The sequence below is a fragment of the Lissotriton vulgaris genome, chromosome 5 (genome assembly GCF_964263255.1).
Source record: "Lissotriton vulgaris chromosome 5, aLisVul1.2, whole genome shotgun sequence".
Lineage (NCBI taxonomy): Eukaryota > Metazoa > Chordata > Amphibia > Caudata > Salamandridae > Lissotriton > Lissotriton vulgaris.
The window spans coordinates 1,947,887,276-1,947,901,470 of record NC_141693.1 but is presented as its reverse complement, the minus strand read 5'-3'; the positions used below and the strand labels follow the sequence as shown (position 1 = coordinate 1,947,901,470).

The window sequence follows — 14,195 nt, the reverse complement described above, 5'->3', positions numbered from 1 at the left end:
AAAGCAGAGGGGACAATGTTCAAAGTCACTATCCAGTGACTGGAGTCGAACCAGGAATGAACCAGAGGCTGTCGTAGCGATCAGGTGAAGAGTGGACGCTTGACTCTGCAGCCACGTGGACCAGGTGGTGTCTTCGACGACCAGGATGGAGGCACGAGCTGTCCCACGCAGGCTCTTGTGTCGGCGGTGTCGGATCCGGAGTCAACAGGCCTTGGCAAAGGCAACCCAAGCGGTGAGTGGAAAGACGTCTGGTGTGGACCAGGAGGGTCCGGGATGCCTCTCTTTTGGAAGGAAGCAAGGGCCAGTCTGGAGCAACCAGACCAGCGGTGTTGATGTCGTGGATTGTCGTCTAAGAGGCCACTAGCCAGCCGGCAAGTGACCAGACAACGCGTCGAGCAGCAAACAGGCAGAAGGGCCCCACGCAGATCTCGTGGAAGCTGGAGGGCTGGTCTTCGGTGCAAGAAGCTGCTTGGGGCTGGGGCTTCTCAATTCCCAAAGGACTTCGTCGAGGTTACCTCAGAAGTCGTGCTGAAAGCGAAGTGCAGTTTCTCCAAGATGGCCGGTCCCACGTGTCTCGTCACACCCACGGATCTCAGCTGAGCTGCAGATGTAGGTAGAGGTCCGAGAGGTCTGGGTCTCGTCGGGCTCTAAAGTCTGGATCCTCGAGGGAAGACGACAAAGTGAAGCCTCTGGACGCTGATGGTGCCTGCTTGTGCAGGGTGGACACTCCTTGCCCACAAGGGAGATTTCTTCAGTCTTCTGTGCAGAAAGTCGAAGTCCAGAGTTTCTTTTTGTATAATTTCAGTTCAGGATTAATCTGATTTGGAATGGAATGGGACCAGCTCCTACCTTTATCCTGCTAAAGGGGGCTGCACTATCACTAGGTCCCTCCCATGGGTGGGACCAGGAAGGTGGTGGTTACACCCCCCTATCCTTTGTCCGGTCTCGCGCCAGAGCTGGGGCTGGAGTGCCCCAGCAACTGGTTTGAACCGGTGTATGCACAGGGCACCTTGTGTGCCCCAGGCATGTCTCATTACTTTCAGCCCTGTCCTACCTAATACACAAAATCCTGTCTGGGGTGGTGCTAGCACCTCCCGAGGCAGGAAACCCTTTGTCCAAGCCTCCCTCGCTGGAAGGACTCCCAGCAGCAGGAGGTCAGACTTGTGTCTGTGGTGGCAGCATCCATTTTGTGATGCTGAGGCTCGAGTTAACTTTAACCGGGGTTCACAGTTACATACATGCTGTGTCCCTCTAAAAGGGTGGAATGTTACCCCCGTCGTCAGAATTGGCGAGGGGGTAGTATTCCAATTCATAGGACACCTTACTCGACATGTTTTGATAATGCAATGCCAAAGTTGGCAAAAAACGCGAGGTTATAATACACTTAAGAGTATATGGTATAGCGTTATCATGGAAACAGCTAAAGGACTTGGTTCCGAAAGCTGTAGACAGGTTCAGCTCATGCCAGAGCACTATCTCACATAATTCCAAGCACTCTGCCTCCAGGATTGTTATGCCTGCCATAGGAGTGACTTATAGGAGTATATGTGTCCATGTTAGGGTTAGATATAGGTATACTATATCTAAAGCAAAGGGTGATTACACCACCTTGCCCCAGCTGATTGATCAGCCAGTTGTATCAGATTTGGATGGCCAGCCAGGGGTGGCATAATACATGCTGCAGCCCCTGGTAGGCCCTGGTTACACCTATGCCCTGGGTACCTAAGGTACACTGTACAGGGGCTGATAAGGTGACTCAGTATCCAATTAGGTATGTACCTAAGGTACATGGAGTCCATTTTAACTGAGAGAGCAGGAAGCCTGGGGTCCTGGATAGCAGGATCCCAGGCCAACTAAGTCGAACACCAGCAAAACACTAGGCAAAAAGATGGTGGCAACCATAGTCAGATATCCACCTTCCTACACCGCGCATGGGCGGGAATATTCTAATGCTTATGACTATTGATGAGGATCCCCTGGAAGAGAAGAACAAGTTACTTACCTTCGGTAACGCTTTTTCTGGTAGATACAGTATCTGCCTGTGGATTCCTCACCTTGTGAATATCCCCCTTGCGCCAGCAACGTTCGGAAAATTCTTCGTAGCACGCCGGCGTGGACCACGTCATAGGAGCACGGCATCGCGCGCGAATCCGTCTGACGTCACCGACTCCTCATAAGGCCCACGTCGGCGTGATGACGTCAGTTCCGCCCTTTTTTCCGTGCCTTCGAGGCACCCGGACGGACCAACAAGTACATATATATATATATATACAATGTACACAGTACATGCAACCAAAAACAATTAAAGTGCAAAACTATACAATTTCAGATATACAAAATCATAAATACATTTGCACACAAACCCAGGTATAGCAGAGTGGACAACGGGGAGGCGGGTGGGTCATTGAGGAATCCACAGGCAGATACTGTATCTACCAGAAAAAGCATTACCGAAGGTAAGTAACTTGTTCTTCTGATTGATACATCTGCCGTGTGGATTCCTCACCTTGTGAATAGAGTCCCACAGCAGTCCCCACTCCCAGAGGAGGGTGACCACTCTGCTATACCAGGAAATCCTGGAGAACAGAGAACGCGAAGTGGCCGTCCCTCCTCACCTCAGCATCCAAGCAGTAGTGCTTCGCAAAAGTGTGGAGGGAAGCCCATGTCGCGGCCCTGCAAATGTCCTCAACAGGAACACCCCTAGACAATGCAGAAGTAGCAGACTTTGCTCTAGTTGAATGAGCTCTAATACCCTCAGGAGGGTCCTTACCCGCCAGAGAGTAGCAAATCTTGATGCAGAGAATAATCCATCTGGAAAGTGTGCGCTTGCGCACCGCTCTGCCCTTCTTGCAGCCAGCAAAACCCAAGAAGAGCTGATCGTCAACACGATAGTCTTTAGTCCTATCAAGATAGAAACTAACCGCTCTCTTCGGGTCCAGGCGATGAAGCCTCTCCTCCTCCTTGGAAGGGTGTGGGGGAGGATAAAAGGTAGGAAGGGTAATGGATTGTCCTAGCTGGAAGGGAGTTACCACCTTAGGCAGAAAAGCAGCCCTGGTCCTGAGAACCATTCTTTCAGCATGGATGGACAAGAACGGGGGCTTGGAACTAAAAGCCTGAAGCTCACTTACCCTCCTTGCCGAGGTAATTGCAACCAAGAAGACCGTCTTAAAAGAAAGAAGCCTCATTGGACACTTGTGTAAGGGTTCAAACGGAGAACCCATCAGATAGGTTAACACAAGATTCAAGTCCCAATGAGGAACAATAAAGGGAGAAGGAGGGAACTTATTAGTAAGTCCCTTCAAAAATCTTAATACTACAGGAGATTTAAAGAGAGAGGGCTGATCCGGCAAACAGAGAAATGCCGATAAGGCCGAAAAATATCCTTTGACAGTAGCAACAGCAAACCCTTGCCGTGCCAGAGAAAGAGCAAACAACAAAAATTCAGACAAATGAGCCTTTAACGGGTCAACATCCCTCTCCCTACACCAAGAGACAAACTTAGACCACCTATACGAATAGATGGACTTGGTGGAGTCGCGCCTGGCAGAAAGAATGACATCCACCACATCGTGAGGGAGAGAGAAGGAATTCAGATTGCCCCGTTCAATCTCCAGGCATGAAGGTGTAATGTCTGGAGGTGGGGGGTGTAGAACCTGCCCCTCTATCTGAGAGAGGAGGTCTGCCCTGAGAGGGAGACGGAGCGGCGGGTGAAAGGAGAGGTGGAGAAGATCTGTGTACCACACCCTTCTTGGCCAATCCGGGGCGACCAATATGACTTGGGCCCGGTCTTAGCGAATCTTCCTCAGAACCCGAGGAATCAAGGGAATGGGAGGAACGCGTAAAGGAGCTGACCTCCCCAGCTCAACTGAAACGCGTCCCCCAATGCTCCTTGCATCGGATACTGGAGACTGCAGAATGACGGGCAGTGAGCATTCTCGCACGTGGCAAACAGATCCACCCGAGGAGTTCCCCACATCCGAAAGATGTCGTGAACAACCTCCGGGTGAAACCTCCACTCGTGATCGGCAGACTGTCCGCACGTACGTTCAGGACTCCGGCCAGATGATTTGCCATCAGACAAATCTGGTGGTCCTGAACCCAGGACCAGAGACGCAGAGCCTCTTTGCAAAGACACCACAACCCTACTCCTCCCTGCTTGTTGATGTACCACATCGCGGTCGTGTTGTCTGTCAGGACTTGGACCGACCGACCGCGAAGGGAAGGGAGGAAGGCCTTGAGCGCCAGACGTATGGCCCGCAATTCTAGAAGGTTAATGTGAAGCAACCTTTCCTCTGGAGACCAAAGACCCTTGACTTCCAGATCCCCCAGATGAGCACCCCACCCTAGAGTGGATGCATCCGTTATCACCGTGGCCACCGATGGAGGAAGCTGAAAAGGCTTTCCTTGTGACAGATTGCCTTCCACGCCCCACCAAGACAGATCCGCTGCAGTTTCTCTGGAGATCTTCACCGACTCCCCGAGATCTCCGTTGTGCTGATACCACTGCCTGCGGAGGCACCACTGGAGTGCCCTCATGTGCCAGCGTGCATGGTTGACCAGGAGAATACAGGAAGCCATCAGACCGAGCAGGCGAAGGACCTTCAGGACCGGAACAACCGCTCCATTGTGAAATAAAGGAATCATTTCCTGAATGTCGCGAATCCTTTGTGGAGGAGGGAATGCACGACATACAGTAGTGTCCAGTACCGCACCTATGAACAGGTTGCGCTGGGAGGACACAAGGTGAGATTTGGGCACGTTTATCGAAAAACCCAACCTGAACAACAGCTGCGATGTCTCTTGCAGGTGATGAAGCATCTTCTCAGGCGACTCCGCTTTGATTAGCCAGTCGTCCAGATACGGGAATACAGGTATCCCCGACCTCCTGAGATGTGCCGCCACCACTGCCATCACCTTGGTGAAAACTCGAGGCGCAGTAGTAAGTCCAAACGGAAGGACCGCAAACTGGTAGTGTTGCGAACCCACCGTAAAACGGAGAAACTTCCTGTGCGACTTCAGGATCGGGATGTGGAAATACGCATCCTGCAAGTCGATCGACACCATCCAGTCTTCTTCCAACAGCGCTTGAAGAACCTGCGCAAGAGTGAGCATTTTGAATTTCTCCTGCTTGAGATAGAGAATAAAAATCCTGAAGTCCAGGATTGGACGTAACCTGCCATCCTTCTTGGGGATCAGGAAATACCTGGAGTAGCACCCCTGACCCCTCTCCTGCTCCGGGACCACCTCTATCGCACCTTTTTTGAACAAAGCCAGGACTTCTTCCTGCAGGCGAATAAGGTGGTCCTCCGAACAAAAACCCTGGCAAGGAGGGTAATTGGGAGGGAACTCCTGGAAAGGAAGAGCATACCCATTTTCTACGAGATTGAGAACCCAAAGATCTGATGTAACCGATTCCCAATCCCGTAGAAAATGAGTAAGCCGACCCCCACCGGAGCCACATGATCCAGAATGGCGGATCTAGGGCTGCTTTGCTGCAGAGGGAGGGGGTTGATTATTAGAGGAAGAGGAGGAGGAGGAGGAGGCCTGGCGTCCACGACCACGGCCCCTTTGCTTTCCTCTGTAGGATTTATACAGAGGATTCGGTCGCTCCTTCTGCTGCTGCTGCTGCTGACCTTGGTTGTAGGAACAAAAAGTGGATCTGCCAAATCCCCTGAACTTCCTAGTCGCAGAGCCCCTTGTCTGAAGGCCCAAAGACCTCGCCGTAGCCCGGCTGTCCTTGACTCTCTCCAGAGCTACGTCAGCCTTCTTACCAAAGAGGCCTGTCCCATCAAATGGCAAGTCCAACAAGGTAGACTGTACATCAGAAGAAAAATCGGAGGACTTAAGCCATGCGGCCCTTCTTGTTGCAACAGTAGAGCCCATAATCCTGGCAACAGAATCCACCGTGTCCATACCACTCTGTATAACCATACGAGCGGCAGGCTGAGTATCAGAGACCACTTCGTTAAAGTTCTTCCTATCGTCCTCTGGAAGCTTAGAAGAAAGTTGTTTCACAGAGTCCATCAACGCATGAACATATCTCCCCAATAGGCAAGAAGCATTGGTGGATTTCAAGGCCATGCTACCCGAGGAGAAAATCTTTTTAGCAGGCTGGTCCAATTTTTTTAGAGTCCTTGTCTGCCGGCACCTGAGGGAAAGAGCCCGCATCCCTGCTGGAACAGGCGGCCTGCACTACCAGACTCTCCGGAGCAGGATGCGAGGAAAGAAATTCAGGGTCATCAGGAGCCACCCTGTAACGCCTTGCCACTGACCTGGAAACCGCAGGAGCAGTCAAAGGTCTCTTCCAAACCTCCTTTATTGGCTCAGTCAATGCATCCGTAAAAGGAAGTGTAGGCTCTACAATTGAAGAAGGCGAATGCAAAACTTCCGTAAGGATGTTGGGCTTGTACTCAACTGTGGGCAAAGTCAAGCCTAGCAACTCTGCAGCCTTCCTAATAACAACGTGATAGGGTGCTATGTCCTTAGATGGAGTATCTGAAACGGATGGCAAACCCCACTCAGGAGAAACTTCCAGGCCACTTGCGCTTTGGAGGTCCTCAAAACAATCCCCCTGATCTTGCAACTCTCCTTCCTCAACCTCGGAGTCCATATACTCCTTCTCCTCCAAGAGGCGTTGTGCTCTGCGCCTCGACCATTCCATGCGGACCGAAGTCGACGGATCCGGCAACGACTCCGACGGCGCCGGAGACGACGTCGAGCGAGGAGCTTGAGGACGGGAAGCACCACGATCCGAATCACCACGAAGCCGATCCGGAGTCGGCGAGGCCGCATGCGAAGTCGAAGACCTCGGCGGCGCCGTACCGAGCCAAGGAGTACAAGGCGTCGGCATAAACGGAATAAAGGGGGCCGGGGCATAAGCCTGAGGCACACCTAAATTAAAAGACAAAGGACCCGTGGGACCAACAGGCGCACCAGTGGGGTACATAGCCCTCGAATAAACACCAAACATGGCATTTAAAAACTGCGAGGGATCCTGACCTGGACCTGGAAAGGGGGGGGTACGAACCCAACGGCCGCTCCGAAGGAGGCTGATCCGGAAAAGGTGCACCCTGGCCCTCTTGATCTTCAGGCTCCACAACCGGAGTCGGTGCTCGAGGAACCTCTTCTTCATGCACCGAAGAGTGGTGCGACTCCAGATCCTGTTCCTGCTCCTGAACCGGAGAACCCACATGAGATTGAGCTGGAGAAGGAGACACGAAGTCCTTATGATGTTTACGTTACTTCTTCCTCGAATCCGAAGACTCCTTGCCAGAGTGATGTCTGGAGTGATGTTTACTCCTCTTATGCTTCTTTCTCAAGGAGCTCGAAGCATGGCCCGAGGCCGACCTGGATCCGGACCTCGACCTCCCTCTGGACCTCGACCTCTCTCTGGACCTCGATCTCTCTGGACCTCGATCTCTCTGGACCTCGATCTCTCTGGACCTCGACCTCGCCTTGGTCCTCAAAGCCGACCTCGACCGCGACAACTGCCTCGACTTCGAGCGCCTGGACACCGACCTCGAAGACCTTCCGGCTTCTCTTTCCTTCACCTTCGCGAGTAGAAGCTTCGCCTCCCGCTCTCGCAAAGCTTTGGGGTTCATCTTGAAACAGGAACGACAGTTCTTAACATCGTGATCCGATCCAAGACGCCACAGACAGTTGGAATGCGGATCGGTGATCGACATCATTCGGGTACAGGAACCACATTGTTTGAAACCCGTCTTCCTCGACGACATCCTCGGCGAAGAAGTAAAACTCAACAGAGAAACTGTAACAGCTAAACAGTGATAAGATACAAAAGTATCGCAGAAGATCCCAGAAACCGTTAGCGTCGACGACGCGGAAAAAGAGGGAACTGACGTCATCACGCCGACGTGGGCCTTATGAGGAGTCGGTGACGTCAGACGGAGTCGCGCGCGATGCCGTGTTCCTATGACGTCGTCCACGCCGGCGTGCTACGAAGAATTTTCCGAACGTTGCTGGCGCAAGGGGGATATTCACAAGGTGAGGAATCCACACGGCAAATGTATCTATCAGAAGCACCATTTCTTCATCGTCTTCACCAAAACACTGGTCTTCTGAAGGAAGAACAGAAAGGGGCCCCTCCAAAAGAGGAAAGTAGCCTGAGGTTAACGGCTCCATTGACACGGTCACCCGACGCCGTCTGGCGGATCCGGCTCATTAGGTATTGGTGTCACAGGTGGTAACCCCAAAGGGCTGTACACAGTGGCTGACATAGATACTGAAGGCCTCACTGACGGCGAGGGAGACCACGCTGATGTGTATTCAATCAAGACTCCTCTGGCTTCTTTGAGACTGAGACGCGCACCAGGTGGAGGTAGAGATCCAAAGAGGGGGGAGAATAATTTGTAATCTGGTCCAGAGTCACACTGGTTTCAGGAAATACTGGTAGGCACGGGGTAGACTCTCGCCCCGACTCAAACGGAGGAAGGGGAGGGATGTCAGATGCGGCATGTATGTGGCTAAGTTGGGTGTTGCTGCAACTTCGACTGCTTAAGTGGCGACTTACGTTTAGACATCGAGGTCGAAGGACGCTCACAGGAAGGACTTCCGGAGTGGGCCCTTGGGAGATCCTTGAAAGTAGAATGTTGTGATCACGAATGACATGGAGCCTGCGACACCTGTGCCACCAACATATTCATGCAGCGTTCCCGCAAAGCTTAAGGCCAAAGTTGGTGAAAGGAGTCTTTAGAGTCCTGGTGTTCGCCAAGAAACCACACACAAATCAAATATGAGTGTCTGTGGTAAGCATGGGCGAATTTTGCGAATCTCGCGTTCGCGAATTTTGCGGATTTGCGAACTCGCAATCCGCAAAATCCGCGAATTCCCACGGATTTTTTTTTTTGTGTTCGCGCGTGTTGCTGCCAGTTCGCGAGGGTTTTTACAATTTCGCAATTTGCGAACTTACCTGTCGGGTCGCAAGTTTTGCGAACTTGTTGTTTCTACGTGTCCAGCCTGTTTGGGACACTCTTCTTCATCACTGCCACTCTCTGTCACCACTGCCACTCTCTGACTACTCATGTCACCCTCTGGCCCACCCATGCCACCCTCTGTTTCATCACCACACCCTCTGGTTGTCCAGTGTACATTATTTTCGGCAAAGCAAAGCACACCTTCCCTGCCTCAAGTGACCTGAATTAATTTGGGGCTGATTAATGTGTCACAGAATATTTTTTTAGCTGGCACCTGCTTCCTTAGTGCTTCCTGATTAGTGATCTTTTGCACTTGCTAAGTGCTTTCATTGTTGCAAAATTAGTTACAACACCTGCCCTGCCCCAACTGACAATAATGAATTAGGGGCTGATTAATGGATTTTAACTTCCAGCCTGGCTCCTGCTTGTCTCCCTTAGCTGTAATTCAGGACCTTTGTGGCATATGTGTAACTATTCTGAGGTTCAGAGCAGGGTCACATAATAGTTGCAACTGGCAACTGAACTCTGGAGGGGCCCCTCAGGAAGTACTACAGGAAATGGCTACTAATGATGAGCCTGAACTTTTGAACCTGGTAAGTAGTTTCAGTTTTGCTAAGATCGTATTTCTGCAATTTAGCACTTACTCGCGGGGTGCGAAGTTGTACTGGCAAGCCGCGAACTCACGCGAACAGTGCGAGCAAGCCATAAAATCCGCTGCTCGCGGATTTTGCGGGAGATTCGCGGATTGCAAATTTACAGAAAATCCGCAAAATCCGCGAGCGAAACGGATTTTCCGCCCATGCTTAGTCTGTGGCTGACATCTGCCGTCCAGGACCCACTGGGTTTGAACTAAGAAAAAAGCACACTGCTTTGTCAACAAAAATGTTGAGAAAGGCCAAAAAACAGCCAGAGGCTCCACTCTCTGCGCTGGAAGTGCAGAAAGGAAGAAACTAAGGTCAGCACGCTGGGGGGGAACGCTTATATGGACATGGACCTCACATCCAGTAGACAACATCTCTACAAAGTCGCTCAAAGCCCTCTACCGATGGACAGGAGTACTGCTGTACAAATTTTGAGGAGCCAGACTGGCCCTTGGGGATAATTCAAAGGTAAGGAATCTGCAGCAAGATGTCTCTTTCAGATACACCACTCAAGTAATCTGACACCAATTTAACCCCTTCGCTGCTGGCCCGTTTCCGCCGCTGTGCGGTAAACAAAAGAACAGGGGTGGGCCATGACGATACCAGGCCGTCATCAGCACACGAGCACTGTAGTGCATGACGGCTTGGTATCGTCATCAGCATACAAGGGGTTAAACAAGCATTAAAAATGCAATAGGTCTCGCCTATCATTAAGTTAAAGCTATTTGCTTGGCTGTACAATGCCATTAGCAAAGCAAATGGCTTTAACTTAATCAAAGGCGAGAACTACCTTATTTTCAATGCCTGTTTGTTTCTATTCTTAACCCCTTCGCTGCGGATGACAAAGCCAGCTCGTCATGGGCGTTACCTGCGCTACGCGGATGACGAGCTGGCTTTGTCACAAACCGCACGATTTTCGAATCTTCAGCGCACAGCGGGAAAACCCGTAGCGCGCATGCGGTTAAGGAAGTCCGCATGTTCTATGTGCAAGAGAACACCAAGGGCGGTGCGTTCCAGAGTTGAACAGGTTGCATTCTTAATGCCCACCACCTTTACGTACCCTGTGGAAGAGGCACTGTTGTAGATTCACAGCAAAGCATGCTTAGACATTCCTGCAGCCTGCCTATGCTCTTTTTCTAGACGTTCACAGTCTTGTCGACCACAGAAGTATGCCTGCCGTTCTTTAAATCTTCCAGAATGTCAGAGTAGAATGACATTCCAACAAGGATGGACTCTACTGCCATTTATTATCATCTGTCTTGCTTTATCTCCTCTTTATCGTGCATAATGGAAATGTTCTTACAAATAATAAAAAAGTATTGCTCACCTCGATACATGCAACAGAGATCGTTTGGCCTAATAAAATAAACAAGGAAAGCCAACCTCAACCCAATCACTGTGTTTAAGAAACACACAGAGAAGATGACCAGTGACCAGCTTGGAACTCCAGTTTACAGTTCAAAGTTCAGACTTTTGTATGCATTATTTGGAATATAATCGGTACAGCATGCAATCCTTGCAAGATGTTTTTCCTCGCTCAGCTTTTTTTCCATCGTAGATCGAATTTCTTATATTTTGAAGTGGTATTGCGGTGAACACTAGAAGATTGCATCACGCACAGATCAATCCATGTGCAGCGTGCAAAATTAATGAGACAATGGGTCATAGGACAGTGTCCCATAATAAACTTATTACAGTGGGAAGGCCAATGGCGTTAATAAACTTCGAATAAGGTGGAAAGCACATAAGAGGTGACTGAGCAAGACTGGAGGTGTAAAAACTAAATGATAGAAAACACAATAAATTAATAGTGAACATAAAAAGAATATAAATGAGGTTGGAGAGAATACAATCACTACACGCAATTAAAAGCTGAAGAAACAAACATCATTGAACAGTTACAGGACTGAAAGGCACACAATTGCAACAGCATTTCGACATAGGTCTTACATTAGCATATTGTGCTACAAAGTATAAAGTGTCAACCAAATGTTATTACAGTTAGTCAACATGCATCATACAATAAGAGCAACATAGCGACTTGATTTCTTTTTTATGAAGCAAAGCGTTCCTACAATGACAGATTTAAAAAGCATTACTAATATATGGTGTAGCAGCGCCACTTGGCGGGAGACAACATATTGCACTTCGGTGGGACAGCAATCGAGCTGTCAGTACAAAAACACATGAGGTAACCAGAACAAAAGAAGCGAAAGCAAAAAAGAAACGGAGAGGGCGTAGCGAGTGAGAGGCCGGGACGTGTGGGCGAGGACAGAAGAGCGCGCTTGGAAGAGCAGTCCGCTCTTTTTCAAAGCACATAGTCGTGCTTGTGGTGCGTCGCTGCGCACTCCCGCAAGCTGTATGCCGCCACAAGCACGAGTATGTGCTTTGAAAAAGAGCTGCACAACGGCTAAAGGTCTTCTAGCATGCGCAATGCGTAGGCGAGACCTAAAAAAGTAGCGCTTGCGGGCTGCGTAGGAGAGACCTAAAAAACAGACGTATTTTTACATAAATATGAATTTAGACACCATATTGAAAAAGATCCATGAAGGGTTCTGGAGATACAGATTTTACAGGAATTAATAAATCAAAGTATTTCACTAAACTGTGATCAGGCCTTGGCAAATTCAACAAAGTTAACACTTAGAAACATTATAAAAGACATTTGAATGGGTCAAAGTTGTCTGGTTTAGGTACTTGAGTGACCAACAGCACCAGGGAGCTAATCAGGGGGCTGGAAAGGTCCTTAGAAACAGTTACTTCCACAGAAGAGCAGTCCTCAAGCAATTCCAGGAACTGTATGCGTGTTGCAATGGATTCCTATAGAGTGATCCTGATGCAAGGGATGAAGGAGGCTAAAGATGCTCTCAGTCTCGGTCAACAGGGGTCTTCCCTCAGGTGCCCCGTGGTTCATGAAGACGGTACAGGGCTCCTGGTTGCAGTATGTCCCACAAGCTTCCCCTTAGTCTAGCCAAAGTCCAGTCGCCAATGGACTACCACTCGTTCAATGTAACAGTCACAGGACAATCGTTCATAGGCCTTTATCTCCCCCTTCTGAGGGAATCAGTATCTACGACAGCACTAACGGGTGCAATTCTATGCGTTGGGTCCAGGTTCCTGGTGCTGCATTACGGCGGTGGTAGAGTCTTTAAGACTTTGTGATACCAGCTAGCCCCAGCAGACTTCTTCAGCGTTTCTGTTCTTGTACTGAAAACCGAAGGCCAGTCAGCTGGCCCGCAGAGTCTCTTGGCTTTGATGGGCTCGGGATACAACTTTTCCTTGAACAGGACACAGCTGGCTCAGTCTCTTCCTTCGCTAGCCTTCAGGCCTCTGGGGGCAGCCTCTCCTTGCTAGTCCCTCAGTGCAGTAGTGCTTCTTTAAGTTGCTAGATATCAGAGCTCTGGGTGCTAGGGGAGACCTATTTATCTTCAGAAAATGACCTCAGGGTAGGATGTGGTTTGGTAACTAATGGGCTACCAGGTTCCCTATCGCCTGATGACCAGTTCCTGGTGACATTAAATTAGATTTAACCATTAAATCAGATTTAAAGCACTGATTCTTTAGATTCCAGTCAGTACTAACCTTAGTGGTCTAATTCAGTAGTTAGAAAAGGCGCAGGTGCCAGCCTGTAACTCTGTACTTGCCAATGGGGCCACTAGCCTTTCCACAGTAAAAACGACAATTTAGGGTTTTTACTGCTGGAACATGTAAAAGTACAGATTCCAATTCTTAACATACAGTACCCTGCCATACGACTCACTAGGCATGCCATAGGGGTGAAATATACACCGTAAAAAGGGCGGTTGGGGCTTCGCTATTACTTTAAATGTCAAAGTCAAGTTTTGCCTTTCTAGTCTGCAGTGGCAGCCTAGAAAACATGCACCATTGTAAGGGTCAGAGCACATGCAGTGAGCGCTGTTTCGCATTTCTGAGCTATTACAACAGTACCGAATAGTCCAAATGGGGGCCGAAAGTGGGGGGCAAACCTGTAAAAAGAAAGTTTTTTCATATCTGTCTTAGTCTGAGTAAAGGGTACCTGTGATTCAAGTACTTTAGCTACCCTCTGAATCACCACTGCAAATGAGGCACTTACATTGGTGGGCCATGTGATACGTCTAGGTCTATCTTGGGGAGTGGGGGCTATGGGGAAGGAAGTATGAAGCCATGATCATCGGTATCCTTAGTGTACACTGCCCTGGCACAGGACGAAAGTCTAAACCAAAATGAAAATGGAGCCTCTATTGATAGATGGGGCACGGCAGAGGCACTGGGCTAGATCATGACAGCTGGTTGTGCTTTTGTACTTTCATAGCATGCCACGTCAAGCTTGGGACAACATCGGTTTGGGGTCTGACATGGGAATTGGCACAAGATCGTCAACCAGTTCTGGTGGAGTTGATAGTGGCATGGATCTCAGAGCTGGAGTGGAAGTTTGTGCAGGAGGTCCGGGTAAGGAACTGCTGGAGGTAAGCCAACTAGATGCCCCTTTGGTTCATTGGGGCTCAAAAGAGCCAAAAATGCATCAAAGGACTGAACAATCTGTGCAATGGACCGTGACTTCGAGGGAATGCAACATAAATCTTGATGTCGAACCTTTCATCTGGTGTCAGGGTTGGGAGAT

At 49.7% G+C, this 14,195-nt stretch overlaps 1 protein-coding gene across 1 annotated transcript in view; it reads right to left on the bottom strand.

Moving 5' to 3' along the window:
• PRRC2A (proline rich coiled-coil 2A) overlaps window positions 1-14,195 on the bottom strand; it is a 1,005,169-nt gene that overhangs the window by 298,668 nt on the left and 692,306 nt on the right. The window lies entirely within an intron of this gene.